At 44.7% G+C, this 21,759-nt stretch overlaps 1 protein-coding gene across 1 annotated transcript in view; it reads right to left on the reverse strand.

Moving 5' to 3' along the window:
- Window positions 1–21,759, reverse strand: part of MDGA1 (MAM domain containing glycosylphosphatidylinositol anchor 1) — an 888,610-nt gene that overhangs the window by 781,631 nt on the left and 85,220 nt on the right. The window lies entirely within an intron of this gene.

A 21,759-nucleotide genomic window follows, 5' to 3' on the forward strand; every position in this document is an offset into this window, starting at 1 on the left:
TAACGGTGTGTCATCTATTGTTCTAGTGAACAGTAAGACAGAATGAATCGAGATAACTACACCTGATGTATGAAATTAATCCATATTACGATGTCATAAAATCAATAAATTGCATTTTTTTTTAAAGCTTAACGTTGCCGTCTTAGTGGTTCAGCCTTGACATTCCACCACCTGCAATGCATTGTGGGATCTTAAAAACTGCAAATATTATACATTCAGCTCCAGTGCTTAATTTGTAAATGAATAATGCCAATGCCCAATGTTTCGCTCAGGAGCCAGCAGCTAGCGCTATCGGATGTCAAGATTGCCAAATACTAAGGTAGCTTAATGTTCATTCCACCTCATGCCTCTTTCATCCATCACCAGGCACTCCCTGCCCATTTATCTCACTGTTGCAGCTTCTTTTTCTTCCCTGCTTTCTTTCTTTGTCACTGTTTTTGTCTTTGTCTTCTTCTTTCCTTCCCCCTTTTGTGTTTTCCCCTCTCTCTGGCTCTTCATCAAAGTTTGATGCGGAAAGAATAAGTGTTGGTCCCCAAAAATAAGTGCTGGTGGTCCCCACCTGCAACCACTGGCTCACATTAAGTACTGTTGAGCGCCATTATGAAGGGTGTGAAGAGCCAAGACATGATTGGCAAAGTCTCAAGCCAAAGGCTGAAAGAGTTTAGTCAAAGAAAGCCAATGGTTTCAAGGGGAGGACCCAAAGCCCACTCTGGGCATGTTGTTAGCACTGTGACAGCTCACTGTCGAACCTCCAGACCTAAAAACACGAAATAACAGTGCTTGTCTCAGTTTTTGCCATTTGAAGCACTGTAAACTCTACCTACTTATTCTAGGAGTCACGCACAGTGTAACCTTTGAGGCACACTATGTTCAGTCCTGGGTGTCTCCACATGTAATTTCCTGATGTATTACCTGGAGGAAATTGTGTATCTCAAAAAGTGTGATGAAGGGAACTATAATGCCAAAAATGGCAAAAATAAAAAATTTTCACATGTTCACCACTGAACGCTGTAAAAACTAAAATCGGATTAAAAATTGATTTGATATCATTGCCTTACGCTATTTGGCCTAGTGTTTTTTGGCTCCTGATTTTATCTTAGTGCTCAGAATGAGTCTCTTTCTCAATGTCACTAATTTTATCAGTGATGAAAAGGTGAAAGCTTGAGCCAAGCTCCCTTATCTGTAACTTGGAGTGGGCGCTCAGATCTCTGCAGAAGAGCTCAATGCTTTCAGCCTCTATAATGATACTGGTCCATTAAAAAGAAAATGCACAGGGTACATAACCCATCATCAAGTGTGGAATGTATGTGATAAAGAAAGAACAAACTAATGTTCGCTGGGACAATGTGATAAATCCCAGAGGGGGAAACACCCAGAAGCACGACTCCGGAACAATAAAGTTGTGAACGACGCAAGCGGAACCCCGCTTGCATGAACAGGGACATTGTATTTCTGTGCCTCAACCACGTATGTGCTGAACAACGCACATGCATGGTTAAGGCACAGAAAAAGGCATGCGTGGTTCCAGCATTCGTTGTTCCATCTTACATTCCCCGGAGGAGCTTTTCAATAAATGATCTATTTAGAATTGAAAACGTAACACAGACATTGCAGGAAAATAAATTACAGAGCATATATGGACAGAAACAATCTGGCAGGGCAAGAAATTGAGAGTACATATTTCCCCAAAACAGCCCATTACCAAAATCCCTTCCACCACCCCAGGCAGGGGTGTTCAAACTGGGGGTTGGGCCCCCCCTAGGGGGGCCTCAAGTGATCTTAGGTGGGGGGGGGGCAGGCTCTGGCCAAAAAAAGCATTATGAGGATAACAGTGCTTTGTTTTAAGCAGAAATAAATTTGTTTCATTTTAAAAATGAAATAAGTCTAGAGATGTTTAAACATTGCAACCGTAATAGAATAACTGTGAAAAATTCTGAGGGGGGCCCAGTGATTTTTTTTCCCCACGGGGGAGGGAGGAGGCGCGGCATAAAAATGTTTGAAAAACATTACCAGCAGGTAACATGGCAGACATGAACTCCAGCAAGAGAGGCAAAGGGGGGCGAGGGATACAATTGGGAAGAAACAAGATGAGGACATTTGAAGTAGGATAATATATATGTAAAGTAATTGAGAATTGGATATAGACCAGAATAATGACCTGCTATGGGATCATATTTATACAAAGGTTGTGAACGACAGTGGATTGCTTTTATCTGTGGAAAAAGCCTCTAAAAGTTTTCCAGCCAGATGCCCCCATTAGATTTGGTCCATGAAGTTCAGATCCAAAGAAGGCATTTTGGACCACTGTTAATGCCCTGATTAAAATGTCTCAAACATATAAGCCACTTACAAAATCTTGAGTATGTAATTACCCTTGTGTCATTTTTTTAGACAGTCTTTATCTTGCATTAATCCTGATTATTGGGCGCTGGCTGCTATAATACCTAATGCCTATTTTCCTTACGCCTATGCTGATCATATAATCTTTACTTCTGGGAGTCTTGGTACAAGCAGAAGATGTCTTGTGGAAAGCGTGAAGCTGGAACTGTGCCATGTGTGCATGCGTGGACCAGGAACGTTCATTGTACGACTTTAGAAACTGCATGGACAATACACATAGGGCCCGATTCACAAAAAGCCTCCGCTGTCATGGCAGAGGCTCCGCAGTCGTGGCAGAGGCTCCGCGGTCGTGGCAGAGGCTCCACAGTCGTGGCGGACGTTCTGCAATCGGGGCAGAAGCTGGAGCTCTGCACCGCAGTTTCTCATTGTGGAGATCCCGCCACGACTATGGAGGCTTTTTGTGAATCAGGCCCTCGGCTGGTATGTCAAGTGCCTTTTGTGTGCAAGGCACAGATGACGTTCAGTTTTCACACTCGCAACTAAGCAGGCATAATTTATGCAAAACATGTTCATAGGGGCAGGTTTGTGATTACCAAATAACACATTTTTGCGATTCGCAGTTTGGTAATTGCAAACACCCATGTACGAAAGTATGCTTTACACTGTCTACAATTCCCAGCGAGTCGCACTTGCTATTTAATATTCATGAGGTAGGTCTCGCTTTTCAACCCTTTGGAAATTACAATAATCACAGGGAAGGTGGCCTGCTGGGGGCAGCAGACAACCATATGAGGTGACCGAATTGCAAATAGGGCTTTGTACATTAAAAAATGCTTTTGTTTTGCCATCACAAACTGCCCGATTTGCAGAATCAGGTTGTTTGAGACCTCAAAAAAGCTTTGTACATCTGGCCCATAATTCTTATTAGGATTTCATGGGTTACATGTGGAAAAAATGGGAACTTTGTCCAACCCAACCTCAAAACACATTGTTTCACACTAAGGAAAGCCACTCAAGGAATCACAACCTGGCAGATAAAAACCTAGAATTCTTGCTGGTGCCACAACAAGGAGCCAGACAAAGCCCATTTCCTCATCAATAAAATTACTTGCAATATCTACTTTACAAAGAGAGGGGGGTGCTTTATTCCTTATAATGCATGACACTACATTGCTTCTGCCCGCTTTTGAAAACATGGATGTTACGTGTTATGTTATGCTACGTAATGTGAAGTAGACTAATGGTTCAAGAGGAAGGATCTTAAAGAGCTAGTCATCTTACATCGTTAATCAGTAGAGAAAGTTCTGGTCTTCACACTCAGTGCTAACTTAGTCAGGACATGCTATGACATACTCTTCAAATGTAATACTTTATTACTGTACAGTGATCTTGTAATTTACTTTCAAGGAGAGGATAGAGAACCTTAGCTACCACTGAATTGGGTACCAGCTGTTATCTGTCGATATCTTCTGGTGTCAGTGTCTGAGGTCTAGGGGTAACTGTTCGTGATGATGGCAGCTTCTTCAGGATGTTTCTCTTCTCAAAGAAAATGAAGTGCAGTGTTTAAAACAACATGGGACTAGTTCTGTTTATGAAGATTCATGATATTTTTGTTCTTCAAAGGAAACAAAGGGCCAACATGTGTTTCGCGGCCTGGCCCTGAAGAAGCCTAAAAAAGCGACTGAAAAGATCGTAAAAGATGAAAAACGTGTTGGCTCTTTGTTTACTTTGAAGGGAGTCTAACCACTGGCAATCACTCGGCTAGCATGATGAACCCATAATAAGGACGGAACCCGTCCTGGATTGCTTGTGTTCCAGTTCAGAGAGGACCTGGCCTTGCAGTTCAGGCTGAACTGTTCCCATGAGTCAAGACTGATTTGTATATAGCTGGGGCTAATCCTCGGTTGCGTGGTGAGCAAAAGTGCAATGGTTGGCATGCTACCTCGAGCGACTGTCAGTGCTTAGACATATAGCAAGCATCCTACCATCACCTTTGTGTGTTTGAAGTAATGCCCTAAGTGGTGAAGGGTATGCCAGGCTCACTGTGCCAGTGGAACCAAGCTACACCTGTCTGAAGAGCCCCAATACGGGCAAAATCGGTCCTGGGATGCATGTATTCTGGTTCAGAGGGGTCAAGGCTTGGTAGTTCAGACAAGACTGATCCTATTGGAACAGGATCACAACTGATTACCACACAGCTGGGTCCAGTCTGAGGTAGCACGGTGGGCAAAAGAACATTGGGTTGGAATGCTACCCCAAGCGATTGCCAGTGGTTAGACTTATTGCAAGCATCCTTCCATCACCTTTTGTGTGTTGATGTAATTGAAATTCCGCCCAGGCCTAATCAGGAGGTTTCACTCCCACAGCTCTTTGGTTTTACAGCCATGAACAAAAGCTCTAGTGAGTCAGTCAGCTTTTAAGAGATTTCATAGGAGCTGGAACATTGAATCCCATTTCAGTCTCAGGTTTCTTGTACCGTGTGCCCTCCACTCTCAGGAACCCAGCTCCGTGTTTGATCCCCTTGAACTCCGACTAGGAATTATTGAGGGGGAGTGGACCTGAGAGTTTAGCACTGCGAGAGAAACAACTGATGATAGCCCTGGGTGTGGTGTCAGGGTTTCATCGGGGTTTCATAGGTCCTAAATGTTGGGCCCTCCGTGGCACAGTCACCTCTAAGCTATAGTTGACACAAATTGTGACCATATATGCTATGCATGTTATTGCCATTTGTATAGAGTCGGCGATCAGTTGTGTCAGTTGTTGGTTGGTCTGAGGTTGGCGGTGGGTTGTGTTCTTTATTGTATTGTATCACTTTCCTACCCCTCATGAGGCCCCAAAAGAGCCTGCTGGATGTACAAGTAAGCAGGAGCTCAGTTTGTTGTGTGGCTGCAAGCGCGTGTGTTTCATAGTGAGTCAGTGTTTCATAGTGAGTCAGAAAGGCGCGACAGAGTTTGTGATAGTACAATAAGAAGAGGATGGTCTTTGGAGATTTTTTGTAGTGTTTTATGATTTTTGAGTGGGTGTGCAGGAAAACTGTCCTATTTTTTTTTAATTGACTGGTCAGATGTCTTTTGCTCAGCTGGAATAAAGTCAGGACCCCTGGAATTATGCAGTATAGAAGCGGCGACATTCCCTGCATATTTATGGATTTGCTACATTTGTCACACACACTATTTAACAAAAAAATGTTGTTTCCAGCTTAAACAGATTAAAAGTTACTAAAAAGTTGAGAACACGTGTTGCCGCGCAGTGGAAGGCCCTCTGCAAAGCTTGACATGGTACTTTTCTATTGATTTTTTCTGTTTATGTGTTAAACTGATACTGAGATTAAATCTTTGCCCACAGGTATTAAGGTGTTAAAATGAGAAAAGAATGACGCAATACAATCACAACATGCACTGCATTATGCCGCATAATTTGCCTTTTCTTCCCACACAATTTAGTCGACCCTACTGCATAATTTGGTCATCCCCTGCCGCATAATTCCACTGGCTGCGAGTGAAGTACTTTATATGCGCATCTCACTCAGGATAGCTAATCATTAAGCAGTGCGTGGATTGAAATTTCAAGGTTAACTGCTGCTGGGTCATTTATAGGACTAGCTTGTGCTCTTTCCTGTTTGGAAGGAGTCCACAGGCTGCCATTTTGTGTGGGACCCGGAAGTGACATTAAAGCCCCTACGGTCCCTTGCAATGCATGTCTCCCTCCCTTCGGCGGTCCCTTAACAGCACTGGTACTTCTCAGAATTGTCCCTTAACTCCCTCAATAGCACTGGTACTTCCAGAATGTTCCCTTTCCTTAACAGCACTGGTACTTCTCAGAATATTCCCTTACTCCCTTATTACATACCACTGGTACTTCTCAAAATATTCTCATACTCCCTTATTAGCACTGGTACTTCTCCGAATACTCCCTTACTCCCTTAATAGCACTGGTACTTCCAGAATATTACCTTAACTCCCTGAATAGCACTGGTACTTCCAGAATATTTCGTTAACTCCCTTAATAGCACCGGTACTTCCAGAATATTCCTTAACTCCCTTAGCAGCACTGGTACCTCTCAGAACATTTGGAAGGAGCCCATGGGCTGCCATTTTGTGCGGGGGCCAGCAGTCACGGGGCAGCCCCTACCGCCTCCCCTTGCCATGTACCTCCTCCGCACTCCCTTAGGATATGCCCGGCCTGTTCCCTCCCCGATAGAAGGGACGGACACAGGCGCCATACTGATGCGGCCCCCATTAGTATTCGTGCAGAGGTCAGGCTCATCCCTTCACCGCCGCGCGCCTCACAATTGGTTTATTGTAAAGCCCCGCCGGCTCCGGCCGCGGAGTTACACCTGCTGCAAGGCCGCTCTTTAAATACCGGGTACACATCGCTTCCGTCTTCCACGGCTCGCCGCTCCCGTGGGAGAGTGGACGCCCACAGAATGCAGACTCCGTGCACCCGCGCCGTGGGCCCTGCGCAGGCCGGACATCTCTGATGGGTCCTAGTTGGGATGCCTGGCGGCCCTGAGATGCTCGCTGATAGGTGCCGGGTGTGGACAGACCTTCCTTGGTCCAGTTAGGTATCTGTCCGCCCTCACTGTGTGATCTTCGGCAGCTTATTGTGGCTCGAAGAAATAAGGATATTTCGACCTCGATTTAAGAGAGCCTAGCGCTATTCTAACAAGACATTTGCGCCATTTTTTTACGCTAATGTGGCGATAGATGGCATAAAACGCTGTGCCATATTTACAAAGTGGCGCAATGCATGCATTGCGCCACTTAGTAACTCTTTGTACTGCATTGTGCCTCCACCAGGCATAAGGTATGCAAAGGGGGCGTTCCCCTATTAGGGTGGGGCAGAATAAAATGGCGCAAAGAAATCTAATAGATTTCTTTGCCACATTTTTTTCTGCACTTTTAACCCCTGCTGTGAGCAGGCATTAAAAGGAGGCACACCATTTTTTTCAATGGGCATCTGAGTGCTTTGCAAGATTAGCGTCAACATTTTTTACGCTAATCCTGCAAAGCGCCGAACTAGCATCAAAAATTCAGATGCTAGTTCCCTGACTACCGCCACAGTGCTCTGTATATTAAATACAGCACACACATGGTGGCATTAGGGGGGCGCTAAGGGGTGCAAGAAAAGTGGCGCTGCACTAGGGTCAGCACCACTTTTCATAAATATGCCCCTTAAAGCGCACATTATCATTCGCCAAGGCGTTATTAGCGTGAGGACTGAAACTAAAAAAGCAACACATTCAACAGAAAACAAAGGGTTGGAGGGTTTTCCTGAAAATGTAATGATTTTCGATCAGGCGAAGATAAGGGGCTGGAGGAGCAATATTAAAGGGCCGGTCGTCCATCTAGTTTTTGGAAAAAGCAGGCGGGTCCGCGGCAGGTATCCTTGGTGATCCCATTGATAGCCACACCCACAGCCAGGCAGCAGAGTCTCACCAGAGATGCAGGCGTGCCGCGTCACAATCAGAAGTCTAGGTGAAAATCCAGCAGCAGGGACTCTGCCTGGTGAACTCATGCACCTCAGTTAACTCCTATGTTCAGTGAATGCCCCTCAGACGCTCCCTAGCTCTGTCCCGGGTGGCTTGGAGCACAGGCCTGGCACAACCCTTGGACCTGGGGGCTAAAAGGATAACACCAAGCCACACTTGAGGTCTTGGCTGACCCTGCTGGCTTCAGGGGTTCAGGGACTTGTGAACCCCCTGCAGCCTCAGATGCAAAGCATATTGGACAGCAATGTCTACTGCAGGACTTTAGGATTGGGGGCCAGCCTTAAGAGGGACTCCCTTGGACCGCAGGACCCTCTGTCCGACATGGACAAATGCAGTGGAATTTCTTGACCTTGCAAAGCGGTCACTGAGATATTGCAATATTAATTGTAGGAGCTCTGACCGAGGCGCTAGCCTCTGGAAGTTTTGCAGTGCTTGATTAGTAGAAGAATGAATGCTAGTGCAGGAAGCTCTGTTCAGAAGCCTGCAACCGGTGCGATTACATGTCGATGCACTGGTCGCAGGCTCCCCAGACTGGAATCTGCCACATGTCTCTTTAATAAACTACCAGACACTCCCTGTCCCATTTTCTCACTCTAGTTGGTTTCTGCATTCTCCCTTTGTGATGTTTCTTCCCCTTTTCTTTCCTCTTTGTGAGTTTTCCCTCTCTTGCTCTCGGGAAATCTCCAATGAGGAAATTTAAGTCTGGATCCCCAAAACTGAGGGCCGGTGGGCCCCAAGGGCAACTATTGGCTTGAGTTAAGCACCAAGTTATTGACAGAGATCTTTAGAAACCAAAATATCTGTCCTGTTATATTTCACTGACCTGTATCCCCAAATGCAAGACAGCGGTGTAACAAAGGACTCTGCAGCTCCCACTAACGGGGGGGGGGGCTAAATAAGCACAATATCCTGGACTGGGAGCTTCTGGGTGAGTACAGAGGGAGTGGGTGGGCCCTCCATGTACTTTGCAGGGTGGCCCCCTCAAGTTTTGTTACGCCACTGGAGAAAGATACAGGACTCGGGTGGTTGGTAAAATATTGTGACCATATCGAGTAAAAACTGAGAAAGCAAGACTTTTATCCAGCTTTTTGACTCTACTTGATTTTCGGTCATTCTATGAAGCAGTAATAATACATCTCGATTTTTGGAAAGGTTTGGTAGCCAGTACTACTTGAGGGGGTATCACCTTAACACAAAAGTTTGCTTCAGTATTCCTAGAGCCTAGAAGGAGGTGAAAGGCTTTGCCCCACACTGCTGGACTCATCGATGACATGAGCATGGCTCCTACCACCCGCAAAGCAAAGGCCGGCTAGATGCGTCAAACAGGACATAAGCAGAGGCTCCCCCAGTGTTTCTTTGGAGGCAGCTCTGGGCCTTGTTTTATCTGCAGTCAGTCACCCAGAGTTATTAAAACCAGTGATGCCTCAGAAATGAACTTACAGAGGATTTAGCAGCTGCGGCAGCTGGTAAAATGAAGGAGATTAAGGGTTTTAGCAGTTTGCACTACAGAGAGAGTGAACTGGACAAGTTAGAAAGTACTGAGGCCTGACTGCTGGCTTCAGATCCCGAGGGAGCTGAGGGGTGACAGGAGAAAGTAAAGAGATTCGGACCTGCCAGAAGTCCCCTGGAAGAGGGCGGAGGGAAGAAGAGGCCTTAGAAAAGGCATCAGGGAGAGCAAATTTAACAGCAAAAGAAGATCATTACAGGGGTAAAGTAGAGAGGCTGGTGAGAAGAGGAGTAAGGGAGACAGAGGAATAAATAATAGACTTGGGGGGGCATGATACATGTATTCCAGTCGCAGCTAGCGACTGGGAAAGTGGCGGGGCGGGGGGAGCAAAACAAAAAATGTGAAAAAAATAAATAAATAAAAATTAAACTTACCGTAAGGTGGCCACTGCACCGCCGCCGCACACCAGGCACAGGCTTCCAGCCTGCCCTGCGCCAATCATGATGCTGCTCAGAGCAGCGTTATGATTGGCTGGAACGCCCTGGCTGGGCACTCCGACAAAGACTGGGAGCCTGGGCCTGCCCTCTCCAGCCCGGCAACACAGTGCAGGGTTGGAGAGAGCCCTTGTGGGCATGTGTGCTTGGCCATCCCGAGATGGCCAGCCAAACATACATGCGCACTGAGGGGAAGTGCTCTTCACACTTCCCTCACTGCTAGTCACCCCCATCGCCCGTCCTTTAAAAATAAAATGATAATAAATACTTTTTATTATCATTTTATTTTCAAAGATTTGCAGCTCCTGCAGCTGACGGAGGAGCCGCCCCTGATGTATACAACGCTGAGAGGGGCACCGCCAGCTGCCTCCAATTTCTTGTTTTCAGTTACTCTCAAGTCCACCCTGTGGCGATCGAAAATTGAGCCTCCGAATCATTTGTGGTTCCACTTCTGGGAATGTGCCCTGCTGCTGCTGCAGTTCCCTGCACTTCCTCCTTGTCTGATCAGCTACTTCCTGTTACTGTTACAAACCCTTCAATAGGATCACAAGAAATGAAACATTGTGCTTGGTGATGTGCAGATTATAAATATTTGCTGAAAACCTGTTTCCACACATTATCGTTTGTGCGTTATATAGTTTTATCAGTAAAATAGCTTTTCATTGCCAATTTTGTGGCCATTTCAGTGGGAAATGTTTTGTCTGTGAAAGTAGTGACATAACCAAAGCCCCCGCAGGACCTGTGGTGCAGGGGCCCGAACTCCAGGGACCCACTTCAGAACAGTGCCCTGGCCTTAGAGCTCCTGAGTGAGTCTTCCTTGTACTGTGCAGGGGGGGGCCCTCAAGTTTTGTTATACCGCTGTGTAAATGGCAGTGTCCTACCACAACTTTCTTTGATATATTTGTGACATACGGCAGCCTTCCTACCCTCCTGCCGAGCAGGGGTGGCTCAATGGCTACATTTGTTCTTTGTGTGATGCGTCCATTTTTCACAATCCCTCTGACTTCAGTAATGCAGCGTTAACTCTAGCACCCCCACTATGAAAATGATCCCAGCACCATGGCATACATAAAGCACCTCCTTCCTTTTGAGGCTGTGGCTGTAGCTTTCAGGTCACTGCGCTGATTTTATCTGTTGGTTGGTTGTTTTCCAGCTTATGTGCAGACACCGTGAGCAGACAGAGCTGCAATGTGTCACCCCGTGCTAGGAGCTGCATTGATTTTCCACCTATCTCTTGCTCTGATCAGTTTGTACATGGTTTGTGTGTTAATTGCGCGTGTGGAGATTTGCAGCCTGCCTGTCTGGTCATTCATGCAAGCCGATTTACTGGCGGCCCTCAGTATTTTGAACAGGTGCAGCACCAAGGCAGGGACTACACACAGTTTGGTGCGCGTGCATTCTGCACCTTTTCGAATAGATTGCCACTTGTTTCCGTGTCTAGTTACTTCGGCTGTGGCCGGCTGCTCCAAATAACAAGGCACTACTAGGTCAGTGCTACTTCTCAACATGTGGGAACCAAAGAGTCAACACAAGCAGCAGTCTCTGAGTGCCCGCAGCAGGACCTGCAGGGTTCTGACGACGAATATCATATCATTGAAAATAGCGTCAGATCTCACATACGCACTCAGACCTCCTCCCAGGGCTGGCTTTAGGGCGATGCGGGTGGTGCGACATGGATTGGGGGGCGTGGACCTCAGAGGGGCGCTGTGTTTAGCAATAATGTAGAAACTTGCGATTTAAAAGCACCTGCTGAAAAGTTCATTGTGCGTCCAGCCTTCAGGAAGCAATTAAATGTCAAGATACCTCTTGTGATTAATGTTCCTGCTGGGAGAGAGATGGGAGTTTTGTCTAGCGGCAGCTTTGACTCGCCATAAAGTAGCGCAGAGGGTTAATATGCCTGCGCAAAGAACAGAACTATATTTTATGTGGATAGCTGAGTGGATTAGTAAAGCCAGTATTTACAAGAGCTTTAAAAAAAAAGATTGTATGTGAAGGGGGGCTATGGAGTGATGAGGGGCACATTTTTCGAGTGTGTTCTGCAGGGAATCAAAGATTGCACTTGCTGCCTTCTGTGATGCAGGGAAGCTTGCTTTGCTACCACCATGCGGTATCCGTTGTGTGAAGAAGCGAAGCTTGCATGTTGCAGCCCAATTCGCCCCTGAGCTGTGCTTGGGAAAGCTGTTGCTGCTCTGAAGAAGGAAAGCTTGCAAAGTGTCTACCTGAGGTGTACCTGTTCTATAAAGAAGGAGTGTTTGAACTGCTGTTTCCCCATCTTCTAAAAAAGACGAATATGTTGACTGCCATCCCATACAATGCCAGGACTATCAGAACCTGTAGTGGGATCTCGAGCAAAAACTAGTTCGGGTCCTGGGGTAAAAACTAGTTGCGGGGGCCAGATACACCCCTTTCATTCCCAGCTTCCCATCTTGACCAAACTGTGTGACACTAGGCGATTACTTTCCTTAACTTTGCCTACTTTTCTATGATCATCACATTCGCGAGTAACTTGAAATAATTCAGTTTAGGAGGCAGACTATCACAAATCTGTCTTGTATACTTTTTAATATAGCGTAATGTTGCTCCACCTGCTTATATAGCGACTCAAAACAACAGAATTGTCATGTCTGACCTAATCCTTTGATAGTGAAATACCAGTAAAAAATATTTTTTATCTGGCCCACATATAATTTTATTACAGGTCTGACAGTTTAACAAAGGCAGAATGTCGACTGAAGGGACTCCTCAACCTAGGGAACCCATAACTAGGAGACTACACAACCAAAGACATATAGAGGCATATTTAAAAGCCCCTAGTGCCGCCATAGCGTCATTTTTTTTATGCTAAGGCTAAAGTGGTTTTTCTGCCGCACCACATTTACAAAGTGGTGCAATGCACGCATTGCACCACTTTGTAAACCCTTGCACCACATTATGCCTGCGCCAGGCATAATGTGTGCAAGGGGGCGTTCCGGCGCTTGGATGCCCGCAAAAATAGTGCAGTAAAATGTAAAAATGTCACTGTGCCATTTTTGGTGTAATTTTTAACGCCTGCTCGGAGCACGAGTTGAAATGATGCTTCCAAAGTAACCTATGGGTGTCCTTGCAATTTGCTGCACCAGCGTCAACATTTTTTACTCTAATGTAGCAGAGTGCCACAATAGCATCAAAAATGTTGACGGTATTGTGCTAACGACCGCTATAGTGCACCGTATTATAAATACGGCGCAACCATGGTGTTGTTAGGTGCCGGTACGGGGGTGCAATAAAAATGGCGCATCTTAGCTGATGCGCCACTTTTTCTTAAATATGGGCCAAAGTACTCTTGGATGCTTCCCAGTGCTAGATATGTAACTCACTGATGAAGCATAGCCCACTAGCAGGGTGAGGTTTCATCATCTTTTATGGGTATTTCAATGTATGGTAATTCCATAAGAGGTTTGGCCGTTTCTTCCAGTTTGTACTTGTGTGTTTTTGTCTGTTTACGGAAAGCATTCCTTTAACACCTCCCAGCCCCTGTTTTGTGAGATAGCGGCATGTGTTGTGCCTGTCCTGTATGTGTGACTGAATTGTGTGCTACTTCCATCTGTCCTTTACTTACTCATTGTGTTAGGGAAGGTTGCGCTGCTGCTGTTCATGTTGTATATTTGTGTTGTCTCGCTCTGAATAGAATTTTCCACTACAATAGAAAAATAATTGCATTGCCAATGCTGCTTTTAATGCATGATGTGAGGGAGCTCTCACAAAATATGTGAGCAGAGTTTACTTTTGGAACAAGTTGTTGTTGAAAAAAGTCTTTGTAACATAAAAAAGTAACCTGGCTGACAAGTGGATCCGTGACATGTGTAACACTATCTGCCAATTCTGGCATTTTAGCCAATAGCATTTTGCACGCTGGGATTTTGAAGCCACAATAATCATTTTAAAAAGCAAACTTCATACCCCACAATGCACTGCGCTGTTGGCTGAAAGCCAGGAATGGATGATGGTATCATATGTCTCAGTACCACATGGCAGACTAAGATACAATTTAGCTCATAACTTTCTCCCTTTTATCTTGTAGGCAGTAGTGGGTTAAACAGCAGAGTGGGTGAGAGGGGAGCAAAAGCATTTCAAATGCAAACAAGCATATGCTAATGTGCTAACATTAACACTCAATGAAAAATCAGAAGGTTAAAAAGGATGTCATTTACCAGACCAATGCGAGCAGCGGCAACTGGGCATGTCTGAAGGAACACAAAGGGGAAAAAAGCGTGTGCCCCTGTGAGCGCTGCATCACCAATAAGATGGCGCCTGCCTTGAGCCGCTGCAGCACGTGCTGCAGGTGCGCGCGCTGTGCGGGCGGCCAGTCAGCGGATTGATTTGAGGCTCAGACAGAGCGGACCAGCACAGTTGCCACTTTCATCAGCAGCGACTCTGTGACTGCCCCTCCCCGCAACCGATGCACAGCAGCTCCAGGAATGATGCTGCGGTGACCAGCGGTCCGTGACTACATACTTAAGCAGTGTACGTTTGAGTGAATGTGTTTATGTGTGACTGTGTGTGTTGCATCATTGTTACATATTTCTATGTGTGTGTTTCTGTATGTGTGTGTGTATCTATGTGGCTGTGTTGTTGCATGATTCTGTGTGTGGCATGTGTGTGCGTTTGTGTGCCTGAGTTGTGTGCTTCTGTTTGCGTTTTTGTGCATGTACGCGTGTGTGTGAGCATGTGTGTGTGTGTGTGTATGTGTGTAAGAGAGAAGGGGCCTTAGTTGGGTGTGAGCCATTTTAATTCAAAATACAACATGAGGTCCTACAAAGATGCCACTTGTATTTGGATTACTACAGAAGTTGAACGTTGATCCTGGTGGGCCGCCTCAACTGCATATTTTTAGTAAATGTGTATGTGATGTAAAGTGCTCTGATACCCTTCATTGTGATGAGTAGCGCTATAAATGAAATTAAATTAAATGTGAGTGGGGCTATAGAGAGATGAGGAGTACATTGGAGATTGGCAATGAGGAAACCTGCGGAGAAGGAGGTCATAAAGGGCGTTAACAACAATTGTTGCACCGGGTGCCACTAACGCTGAAATCAGCCCTGCGCACACTGCAGATTGTCACAGTGCTCCTGTGACTCAAAGCACTGTGCTGATGAGCAAAAGTGCAACACCCTCCTGCACAGTTTCATATCCACAAAGGTCCGCCCGACGGCGCGAGTGCACAAGTGACTGTGTGAGTCACTCCATAGGGCAGGTGGTGCTTCTCAGACAGGATGGGAACAGCATGGTATGGGGGCAAAGGGGCACAGGAGTTGGGTCTTTGCCAGGGGGAGAGGACAGTCAGAGCAGAAGAGTGGGGGTGGCTGTCAAGCTGCCTCAGTCTGCTAGGAGCCCTTGGTGGGCAACACAAAAGATTTCCCTTTGCTGCTAAAACAAATTGATATTTTTGTACCTCTAAACATCCAGGTGAACCCCAATACTCTGTGACAAGGAGGGGTTGGTTTCTATACTAGAATATTAAAACAACCTAAATACCCTTTCTACTGTGTTCTTTCTTTTTGACATATCTAGGCCCATATTTCTTTATTTTGTGGCGCAGGGCAGTGCGGCACGTCACCTTGCGTCACAGGGAAAGAGCAGGAATGCACCATATGTATCCAATATGGCGCATTCCTGTCCTTTCTCCCTGTGCTGGTGCCCTTTTCGCAGCCGAGCGCCAATGCAGGCCCCCTTGCACCATGGTGCGTTGCATACAGGATTGTGGGCAGAAAGGGACACCGTCCTGCACAAAAAACAATCCTGAGGGGCTTTTTCCTCTTTCGAAGGAGGAAAGAATGAGGAGTACAAGGACAGAGGAAAGAACAAGGAGAAATAAACATATTTTGCCTCATTACGCCTCTCCTGGGGAGGCGTATCTTTTTGGTGCATTCCCAGGTTTTGCATTGCGTTACATTACTCCAGATTTATGAAGCCACGCAGGGCCATGCAAGATGACCTGCCGTCGCTTCATAAATCTCACTCAAGGTTTGCGTCGCTCTTGCGCCACTTTGCGTGGTGCAAGAGCGACGCAAACCAGGCCATAAGCACGGCCCTTAGTTCATTTGGCCCATTTCCATTGGGCGTTTAGAGAAGGTTTGCCTGCTACCTTCAGCATTAATTTACTGCTCAGTCTTGGTTCCCAAGACGTGTCTCACAGAACACCCAATCTCTATTCAGGTATCATTTGTTAAGTTATTATTTTGCAGTTGCAAAATTACATTAAATATGCAGAAATTAATTTTATTTATAAATCTTATTTTGTGACGGGATAAAAAACATCTATACAATTCTTTTAGTCTATATAATTCAATATATGCCCAAAATCTTACATCACGTTAATTCATTCTTATCTCAAAAAAAAATCTGGGACAGTTTCTACCCCTGAAATTCTATTTTTAAACTTTTTTTTCTTTTTGTCTCATGTATTAGGGCATAGGATTGTACCAGTAACGTCTATAAACAAAAACACATCTGCACAGTGTTTCCATGGACTCCAGTAAACCTTCCTGGGGACAATCTTCACTTTTTATGGATCAACATTCAGGAGGTTCCTTTTAATGTCCCTTGGGGAAAATATCTTTCTTGTAGGTTGTAACTGTGGGAGAGCTGCACTTCTCGTTGAGGGGTTCTGGTCGCTTTACAACCCACAAGTCCAGAGAAGTTTGTACTGTCACCAGAACCCGGAGACAGCACCACAAGACCATGTAACTGTTTATTTTGTTTTTTTGGGAGTAGTTAGTTTGAAAAAAGGCATTTTCAATAAGGGAAATGTTTATTGAAAATAGTAATTTTAAATTCCTGAGTATATTGTTTGGTTGTATGTAGTGAAATGAAGAGAATGGCACTTAATTATGTAAGTATAAATATGACATTTTAGTAAAAAAACACTATTTGCGTTGTTAAAGTACACATTCTGTCTGTAGAAGGGGACGGTTATTGAAGTTGTTTCCTTCGAGATGCTGCTAGCAATGGGCACTGACAGGAAACAAAAGGTTTAGCTTGTGTTTAATTTTCATGAATAGATGGTTGAAAAGCCATTCTGCAACGGTCAGTGGAATTATAGGATTGGGGATCTGGTGTTAGCTCATAATTATGGTTTTACTGCACGAGGCAGGTAATATGCGCATAACTCGCGAATTTAAAAAAATGTTCCGAACTCGAATGGATCAAAAGAATTCTTCCAGAAAATGTGTTGCATAATGCCACATAGTTTGCCTTTTCTTGCTGCACAATTGTGTTGCTCCTGCCATATAATCTTGTTCTTAATTGCATCATATAATTCTAGTGGCCCTGACAATGTTAAAGCTCTGCAGAGTGGTTGTAATTATGAAGATGGAACCCATATGTCACAGGCAACTATGAAATATTTTGATCTTTTATGACACTTCGTAGATAGATAGAGAAAGAGAGAGAGAGAGAGAGATTGGGTGGGTAGGTAGGTAGCCAGGAAGACAGATAGATAGATAGATAGATAGATAGATAGATAGATAGATAGATAGGGGGTGGATAGATAGATAGATAGATAGATAGATAGATAGATAGATAGATAGATAGATAGGGGGGTGGATAGATAGATAGATAGATAGATAGATAGATAGATAGATAGATAGATAGATAGATAGATAGAGGGTGGATAGATAGATAGATAGATAGATAGATAGATAGATAGATAGATAGATAGATAGATAGATAGTGCTTCTGCACTCACAGACTTTGTACGTATTATTAAGTGCAGTGTCAGCTTACCCTGTTGTCACACTGTGTGTTATGTGACAGGTCTCTTCCATGTTGTTTCTCCTTGGTATCTTGGTGCTCAGCGTTAATGACATTAGGGGAGAGTGAACGCTCAGTAAGGAATACCACTGAAAATACTTGAGGCCACATTTTCGAAGAACACATCGAAAACGTCCCTGGTTATTCTATTCACTGCTGTGAAGCACGGCCCTACCTACTCACATTACAAGCTGAAAACCTGCATTTCAAATGAAGAGGAATGAAATGACAGGCTTCAGAGAAATGTGCTTAGTGCAGTCAATCACCCAATGGCATTTGCAGTAAAGCCTGCATTCTACTTCCGGGTCACACCAAGCGCATTGTCAGGCTGTGTAGCTGTCACTGAATGACCTTAGTGGTTTGTCCCAGTTAGGGTTCTACTCGGGGCCTCTCTGGCTGTTGGCATCAAACGAGAGGTGACAGACTGGAGTGGCATTGTCGCTCTGTTCCTGGGGTGCCCCTAGCACAGGGAGTGCGTGTAGCCTTGGGGTGTATTTCCTGTTACTAGGAAAGGCAAGGAAGTGTAACCCTTTTACATTGCTGCCAAGTTTCCCAGGTCCATGCGTGATGTGCTGCTTCGGTCTAGATTTTTTCTTTGAATTCTGGGACTTGTAGTCCTGCCTTTAATGAAATAAACAAGACTACAAGTCCTAGAATTGAGAAGTGCATCACGCATGCACCTGTGAAACGTGTTAGGGCTGCTACTGTGGTGATCAAAATGTGAACCGGGTGAATTACTTCCCGGTCCTATAATGCATAATTATTCGGCTCCTTGCACAATATGATACAGAGACACTGAAACACCCACTGTATGACTCTGTGTCTATAAGTGTGACTAGGGTGACCAGATTTTGAAAAGGAAAAAAAACGGGATGGGTTAGACATAAAAGTAGGACTAAAGCCCTTAGTCTCACTTTTATATCTGGCCTGTCCTGTAAATGTGTGTGTGTGTGTATATATACATAGATAGATAGATAGATAGATAGATAGATAGATAGATAGATAGATAGATAGATAGATAGATAGATAGATGGATAGATAGCAAGCAGCAGTAGTATTTAAGACTCTAGAGGTGCATGTGAAAGGAGAGCATACTTTTCACTTCTGATTGGCAGGTTGACCTGACCTTAGTCCCAAAAACCGGGACATGTATGTAAAATTAACAAAAGCGTTGGCAGGTTGACCTGACCTTTGCCCCAAAAGCCACCAGGACAGTCCGCGCAAAATAACGGGACTGTCCAGGGAAACCCGGGACGTCTGGTCACCCTAAGTGTGACACTCTCACATCAGTTGTTTCTGGCTGCTCCCAGAGTCTGGGTTCCTCATAGGGGACTAGTAACTGTGCCCTCCCCTCATGTAGGGATGGGCTCTTCCTGTATGGCCGTGGCTAGAGACGAATGTGTCACGACACTGTGCCATCCTACTGGTGCAAGGCACCAGTCGATGCCTCTCTGTCGTGACTACTTTTTGTCTGGATGTCTGACTACTGGATTAGCCAGGTTCTATGCAGTACATGACTGTTCAAGGGGAATGTGTGCGGCTAGTGCGCATGTCTGCACATGGTTTGCATAAGTGGTGTAAACCTGGTGGTTTCTTAGCCATTGAGAATATGTATACTACTGCATGAGCGTCTTGGCAGTAGTGGTCAAGATTAGTTATGTTACACACTGAAATAACAAAATTAGGCCTGGGTGCAATTTTAATTACACTAGAGTAATTAGTGTAATTTTGGTCATTTTGTGTAACAAAATCTATGGAAAATTACAGAGATTTTACCATTACTCCACAACACATAATTTAGAGGAGAAATATTAGCGCAAGATGTACCATTTGGATAATTCTTAAATGCCAGCAATATTTTAGGTAGAATTTTTACCCAAGCAGACCATTCGGGTAATTTTTGAGCACAAAAATACAAATTTGAACATGAACGATAGTGTTTTGAATATGAGTGGTAGTTCCTTTAACGTGGGTGGTCAACAAACATTTCAGGTAGATTTTTTTTTTTACCCAAGCAGACCGTTCAATTAATTTTTAAATGCAAAACTGCACATCTGAACTCGAACGGTAGAGTTTTGAAGACAAGCAACCGTAAATGTACTAGAAAGTATGGACCGTTTGGATACATTTTTCAGTGAAAGATGCATCTTGCATAATTATGTGTAACTTTGTATTTGTAATTTCGCACAATTTGTTGTAATTTCGCCGAATTATACTACTCAACATTATGTGATGCAAACGCACCACTAAACAAAATATTTTTTTGCTGCTTTGACAACTTTGCCCAATTATAAGTAGCCATGTGGTTCTGCCTCCCAGAGCCGGACAGGCCTTTTACTCCACTCGGCATTTCCCCAGTGGGCTGGATCCCCAGGAGGAGGTTTTTTAGGGCAGGGGTTGCTCCTGGTGCCTCTGTCACCTTCCCCGGCTCCCTGAGGTTAAATGACGCATGGGGGGATTGCAGCAAGGGTGGGGGTGGATAGGTAGAGAGAGAGAGCAATGATAGTGGAAGAAGGAGGAGGGAGAGAGAATGGCTGGATAGAAAGAGAAAGTTCTGGTGAGAGGATGAAGGGACTGAGGCTGGTTTGAATATTTTTGCCAGGCCATTTTGGGTTCCACAGTTTGGCCCTGCTCCCTGCTTCCAGCCTAGAAATTCCTTAAGCAAACCACTGCATCACGCACAGGTGTTAAAGTCAAACCCATAACTCTGCCATGGGCTGCTCGTGGGATAGCATACCCCATCCTTAATGAGTGGAGAACTCTTCTAAACCTCTGCCATCCTCGTCTTCCCCAATAGATTTTCAATTCTCTCTCTCTCAAGGCCAGGCAGGCCATACCGGGCATCAGGCATTTCCCTGGAAGGATGGGGGCTGCTTTTGTTACAGGGTGTGGGTTTTGTAGCAGTGCAGTTGTTTTTTAAGAGCACTGCAGAGTTCCTTGTACATCCAACAGTTTTCAGGCAACAATAAAAGTTCCAAGATAACTCTTGTGATCAATGTACCTGCTGGAGAGAGATCGAGGTTTTGTCTAGTGGCAGTTATGACTCATCTAAGGTAGCAAAGAGGGTTAATATGCCTGCTGCAAAGAAGGCACACAATGCAGATCACAGGACAGTATTTTATGTGCATAGCACAGTAGGTTACTGCTTTTGTCATAGAGATTATTTTGTTACTGCGCAGTTCATAAATTACAATCATAAGATAGCACAGTGAGCTATGAACTTCCATCAAAGAGACACAGACAAACTGCACGGTACAGGATAGAAAGTTATGTTTTTTCAGTCTTTGACTATCCTAATTTTGCTAAAAAGGGTTTGTTTCGGTAGAAATAAATTCTTATTAGTAAATTCAATCTTAACCTCTGTGTTACGTTCTGAATAATCACTTTATGCTTCTCCAGACCAAGCCCTCTCAAAAAATGCCACCAGTATGGATGACATGTGAATCCTACACCTTGTAGTCCCCTTTGTCTTACATGACATTTTTCTATATGCTGATTTACACATGTATGATTCATTGTCTCTGCATGTGTGTGATGTAAAGTCTTCCACACCATATGGAGGTAAGAGAGGCGCTATAAAACAAAAGACATACATGTGAGAGAGCGGCTATGAAGACATGGGAGGTGCTGTTAGAGGGTGATGGTGAGGGCATCATTGAAGTACCCCTATAGATTGCTGTATCCTGGTGCCCTGTGAGGGCATCTTGTGCTATGCTTTAAAAACGAATACAATTGAATATATAACAAACAAATGTGTTGTAAAATGCAGCATTTTTGCTATGTTTTTCCAAATGTTCTTGAGGGGGCAGAGAAGTCAGCCTCCCTCCCCCCAAAAGCTCCATTGCGGTGGTCAGGCTTGCTCGCTATGTACTCTATGGGGGGCTGGTCTGACAAATTTTGCCAGGGCTGCTTGGGGTTCCCAGTCCGGCCCTGCTCTCTCCAAGGAGCACGACCCTTTCACTTCCCCCCCACTAACAGTTTTGCTATTTTAGGAATTTATTTTAACAGTATTATTGTTTAAACTATAAAAATAAGCATTATATTATTTTTGCATTGAGATATTAAAATGAAAAGTGATTTTTTTTTCTTCTTTACTGGTGGGCCTGTTTTGAAATCTAGTTGTTAAAGGGTGCAGTGAAATACATAAAATGAAGGAACCCATCTGTCTGCTTCGGTAGACCTGTGGTGCACTGTCC

This window comes from Pleurodeles waltl, chromosome 5 (genome assembly GCF_031143425.1).
Source record: "Pleurodeles waltl isolate 20211129_DDA chromosome 5, aPleWal1.hap1.20221129, whole genome shotgun sequence".
Classification (NCBI taxonomy): domain Eukaryota; kingdom Metazoa; phylum Chordata; class Amphibia; order Caudata; family Salamandridae; genus Pleurodeles; species Pleurodeles waltl.